The sequence below is a fragment of the Uloborus diversus genome, chromosome 1 (genome assembly GCF_026930045.1).
Source record: "Uloborus diversus isolate 005 chromosome 1, Udiv.v.3.1, whole genome shotgun sequence".
NCBI lineage: Eukaryota > Metazoa > Arthropoda > Arachnida > Araneae > Uloboridae > Uloborus > Uloborus diversus.
This window is the reverse complement of record NC_072731.1, coordinates 229,345,507-229,351,746: the sequence shown is the minus strand read 5'-3', so window position 1 is coordinate 229,351,746 and position 6,240 is coordinate 229,345,507.

Genomic DNA, 6,240 nt, shown 5'->3' with positions numbered 1-6,240 from the left:
CTGATTTGCTTAAAAACAAAATTTAAGTGCATTTCTCTTTTTTTTAAATTTTATTTGAATCTGAGCAGTTCAAAATAACAATGGGCACTAAATACAGTGGAGTCCTAGTTATGCAAAAAGCAATGTTGACACAATTCTTAAAACTTGAGTCAAACATTTTCAAGCCCTATTTTTTTCGAAAATTACTAGAAAGTTTCAAATTACACTTGTAGAATATTGAACTTATTGTGTACGAGAGGAAAAGATATTCATAAGCTGAACTATTTTTCACTAAAAAAGGGTTGTAACCTCGAAGCATGTACAGTTTTCTGCAAATGTATGATTTAACATTGTAATATTTCCTTTTATAATATGTTTATGTACTTTTTAAACTAGTGGTACCCCCACGACTTTGCCCACAGTAGGAAATTAAAAGGTCATTTGGTTCGCCTGTATATTTACAAAAAATGGATGATGAATTTCTTACCAATTGGCTACGTTCATTCGCTCTCCCATTCCACGTCATGATAATTTCGTAATTTACTCGTCCATCTTATGATAATTTTGCTCCGGAAAATGTTCTCAAAATTGAAATAGTAAAAGAAAAAAAATCGCTTTGAGGTGCACACCCTTATACTACAAACTAACTTTGTGCCAAATTTCATGAAAATCGGCCGAACTGTCTATGCGCGTCACAGAGATCCAGACAGAGAGACTTTCAGCTTTATTATTAGTAAAGAAGTGAAAATAACTGCATAAAGTTGTTAAATTTCATCTAATTTAATTGAATTTATTACAGTGATGGTCAACTCGGGGCATCCATGCCACAGTGTGACAGTGCATAGTATTGAGAATGCGATTCAAGGACTTATTGAAAAATTTTAGAAGTTGAGAAAATAAGGTGCTCATTAACCAAACTCTGGAAGAAAGCATTTAAAGTCGTACTTGTGACTAATTTAAATTTAATTATAAATATAGTCCATAAAAAAGGTCATTATAATAGTTTTTTACTTAGAAACATAGTGATGCATTGCTTACGTGACATGAGCAAAGAAGTTTGCGCACAAATTGTCTGAATTACAAAATTGCCAGCGCTTATCAAAAGCTTTGCATGGAAACTATAACAGTACAGACAACACGCAGCTAACCATAGTAGTGCATTACACAAATGATAATTTTGATATTACAGAGGAGCTTCTTGATTTGAGCCAACTAGTTACTGCTACAATTTTTTGATGTAGAAGCTCTTTTGTGCCAAGGAAATAATAAAAAAAACTTACTATTAGATTAAAAATCTCATAATCATTTTATAAATAACATTGTTTCACTTTTTATATTTTTCGTCTAGTTAAAATTTAACGTGTGGTATGCAGATTATTTCTTCTCCAAAAAGTAGGGCTCTTCTCTAAAAGTTTGGCTATTCCTGATTTATAATATCAGAACATATTTCTTGTTCTTTGACCATTGCATAGCATAAAGAAGTTTTGAAGCAGTATTCATAATCAATTTCAAGAATTATTTAAAACTAACTATTAATTTTATTTTTTCGTGAATTATTTAAAACTTATTTCAGTATCAAATTTATGTATTGAAATTTCTAATTAATATTCTGATTTAAGTCATAATCAATAGCATTATCTGCAAAATTATATTGTTTTTACTTCCTTTTGAAGAAGTAAATAGTATAGGAAGTATTGTGATTACAACAAAATTTTCTCTCTATTTTCACCTAAATTTCCATTTTACTTTGCCCCAGAAATGGTATATCGTTTTTATGACCCATCTGCATTTGCATATGTGCCTACAAATGTATCTATAGCCGGAATTTCCTTTTTGCGGATCCCAGCGTTAAATATCATGAGTTTTGTTCTTGATGTTGGCATGTGTTGTATGTATGTATGTATGCATGTGCGTATGTATCTTGCATAACTCCAAAACGGCATGCCATAGAAGTTTGACATTTCGTAAGGTCTATATGGTGTCGATAGTCGGGGCAAACCTAATCTGGCAGCATTGGAAGGCTACACAGATTTTAATCACAGCATTACGACGCTGCTAGGTTAGGTTTGACCCAACTATAGTTGTGCACCTCCCCTTCACTTTTGGTTGCATTCGAATGTTTCAAATAAGGTATAAATCTGCTTTTTTTTTGAATGGGGTTGAGGGGATACAATCGGTGTAAAATTCAATGCAGTCAGAAATTATGTCAAAGTGGCGACATATCGCTAAGTTTTGTCGCCAACTTAGCGATGCATTTCAAATTGGAGACAAAAATTAAATCTCGAAATTTTGTGACAGTTTGGTGATATTTTTGCGAGATTCCCAAACAATCTTCAATTTGTTGATGTTGGAAAATTAGTCCTTGGGTCTTTTCTTTATCGATTGGCCCCAACGACGCACATTGGTTCAAAACGACCAAAAAGCGGAAAAAATTCAATAACATTGAATATTCTCAAAAAATGCTTTGGAAAATTTTTAAAATTGTTGCATGGTAATATTTATTTTCATACTTGCTGATCGTATTCACTGCGAAACCCCGATTTTACGTCCTTCGAATCTACGTTTTCCCCACATTTTACGTTTTTTATCATCAGGTCCCAGTTTTTCCGTAAACTAATAATATTAATTTATCCCGGATGGAAAGTTTTTTATTTATAAATTTCCCGCATGTTACGTTTTCCCTTGGCAGTTTAAAAAAAAAAAGAGAGAAAAAATGTTTTAAAATTCAGAAAAATGTTTCCCTCTGTGCATTTTTAAACATAATCCAATCTGTTGAAAGTTAATCCATGAAAACAGAAACGCTTCTGCTCCATTCGTAGCTGACCTTATGGACTTTTCGGCCGCCAATGAAGATGAACAAGAAGAAGAGGAAACATAACTTGTCTCTTCTTTCAATGCTGCATTTAAGAGCTTGAGTGAAAAACTATTTTCTTTATCATAAAGACTAGGAAAAAACTTTGCAAAGTGTACCAATACTGGAAGATGATGTATTTACTTTGGATTCAGTGACTCATTATTACTGACTATTTTCAACGTAAACGCCCGAATTCGTTACTTAATGTGATAAAATGATCTAAACTGGTGTGTATAATAATGTTCTTTTCGTAAAATATCGCATTTTTACATTTTATAAGCGTCATCGTAGCAACCTTTATTTTGGTTACCTTACCTGATTTTTGCTTTTTATACATTTCTCGTATTTTACGTTTTCCCATATTTTATGTTTTTGGATTTGAATTGACGTTTTCCTATATTTTATGTACTTTATGTTTACAAACAATACAAAAGTGACGACCAACAACAGGCTTTGGGCCCAACTAGACTGGTCCTAGTCAATTTACAATCCCCAGTGAAGATCAATGGCCCTCTTAAAACTATCTACTCCCTTGCTCATTACCACCTCTTCCGGTAAACTGTTCCAAGGTTCCACTACCCTGCTAAAATAATAATTTTTCCTAACATCCATGTTAGCCTGAGATTTAAATAGCTTAAAACAATGACCCCTTGTCCTGTTTTCAGTGCTAAACTTCAGCCCCATAACATCTTTCATTTTAATAAATTTAAACAACTGAATCATGTCCCCTCGGTCTCTTCTTTGCTCAAGACTGTACATTTTTAGCCTTCTAAGCCTGGAATCATAGTCTAAGTGAAAGTCCATTTATTAGCCTTGTAGCTCGCCTTTGAACCCTTTCCAATACATTAATGTCTTTCTTAAGATAAGGAGACCAAAACTGAACAGCATACTCCAAATAAGGTCTTACCAAACTTCTATATACAGTAGCTCCCAAAAGTCTTCGTACACCTATGACTTTCAACGAAATAGTCCCCAATCCATTGGTTAGAATTAATATTTCGGAATAGGTATTTAATTATAAGATCTATAATCATTTTTTAACAAAACTATATGAAAAGTTTTTAAAAAATATTAAAACTTAATTTTTAAAAAATCAAAAACCAAAAAGTGCCGGAAATTTTATCTCACAAAAGTCTTTGTACACTTTATAAAATGTCTATAGATTATTGAATAATCTAACTTTTGATTAAGTTATTAATTACTAGAATATCATGCAGTATTCATAATACCTTTTAAACGTCTGGGAATAGATTTCATTATTTTTTTTTGCGTAATTTCTGAGTAAGTGTTCAACCACACTTCGAATCTTACTGTTTCTAGCTCTATTTTCGTTTTAAAGCCCTATTTTCGTAATCTAGCCTCCAGATATCTCTAAATATATTACAATAAGTTAAAATCTAGAGATTGAGGGGGTATTTTCTAAACTTTAGGACAATTTTCGAAGCACTAGACGCAAACGTTGAAAACCGTGTGCTTCTTATCGTTATCTTGATAAAAAAGAAAGTTGTTTCCAATTGCTAAATTTTTGGCTCAGAGTTCAAAATTGGTTTTTAAAATATTTAAAGGAACAGCATGATTCATTATTTCATCAAAAAATTACAAACTATCAAGTCCTGATGCTGATATGCACCCTCATACTAGAACACCTCCACCGTCCTGATTAACTGATCCAAATAAGTTCTTAAGATTAAGTTTCTAATTTTTTTTTCTACTAACAGTTATGCAACAATTAACCAAAAATGTTGAATTAATTTGTATCTGTAAGTTAGACGTGTTTCTAAAAAGTTTTTAGCTTATTTATCATTGATTTTGAGACGAAAAGCGTAAGCTTTCTGTTTTTCGCACGACCAAGAAAATTTCGGCGGGAAGAGATCCCATTTAATCCAGCTAATCACATAACTTGGCGAACAATTTTAGGTGAAAATTAAATATAAAATGTTTCATTTAACTCTGCAGAAACTTTTACAGCAATCAAATGTGTATTTTTCATAAATTTTTTAACTTTAAATCTCCTATCACGTTTTGTCAACTTTGCCGGTTGAACTTTTCTTACCTTGTTTTCGGTCCGATTCCTTTTTTTAAAGATTTTATCAAGCACTTTACAATACAAACAAATAAATTAACTAATTTAGAGACATTTCAAACCAATTTACCACTACTGTGGGAAAAAAATTCAAATTTTGAACGGTGTTTGCGGATTTTTACGAATACTAGCCATTTTAGTGTAATAAGCACAATATTAAGGAATAAATAAACAAAAAATTAAAGCCAAATGACTTGTAAGGGTCAACACAATGCGAAAATATTAATAAAACGGCATATGATAATTTTAATCATCAATTTATACGAAAATATTTGAGTGTACGATGACTTTTGTGGCGTGTTATTTCTCTGTCTCTTCGTTTTCTGACCCATTTCAAAAAGAAGATCCGTCAATATTTTGAAAAAACCAATGTGTTGTATTTAGAATGACATAGAAATGATGTGAAAAAATATTGGACTTCATATTCGAATTCAGTTTCGAGTTATTTTGGTTTTACTAAAAAATTTCAAAGTGTACGAACACTTTTGGGAGCCACTGTAAGGGCAGAAGAACTTCTTTAGATTTGTTTGAAATAGATCTATTGATAAACCCAAGCATCTTATTGGCCTTGTTACTAGCAATGCTGCGCTGTTGGCTAAACTTTAAATCCTGACTTATTAAGACCCCCAGATCAGTAACTTTGTCTGCCTGACTAATGACTGAACCTTGCAAATAATAACTGGTACACTTGTTTCCATGCCATAAATGTAGCACTTGACATTTCCCAACATTAACAGCCATACCCCATTTATCAGCCCACTCCGTAATATGATCTAGATCCTCTTGCAGCTGTTTTGCTTGTTCTTCATTTTCTACAGTCCCCATAACTTTGACATCATCGGCAAAACAATTCCTGTTCCCAGAAATATTTTTGTAAATATCGTTCATAAAAACAATGAACAAAACAGGCCCTAACACTGATCCTTGAGGAACCCCGCTTAAAACCTCACTCCAATTAGAATAATTTCCCCTTACAACTACCCTTTGTTTCCTTCCGGTCAGCCAGTTTTTTACTCAAATGAAAGTTTTCCCTCCTATTCCTATATCAGCTAATTTGCTAAGTAGATCAACATGCGGTACTTTATCGAAAGCTTTTTGAAAATCAATGTAAACATCTACAGGCTTCTTATAAAAATTCTCTCCACATTTATTTATTTGAATACTTTTAAGACTTAATGTATCAATACAATATACGAGTAGCTTAAAATGTGATTAGTTTTAAAAAGGTTTTCAAATGAAAAATAAAGTTTTCCCCATTTATCACTTCGTTTTAACGTAATTGTAAAATAAAAAAGTGATTACTTATTTGAATACTTTTTAAGAT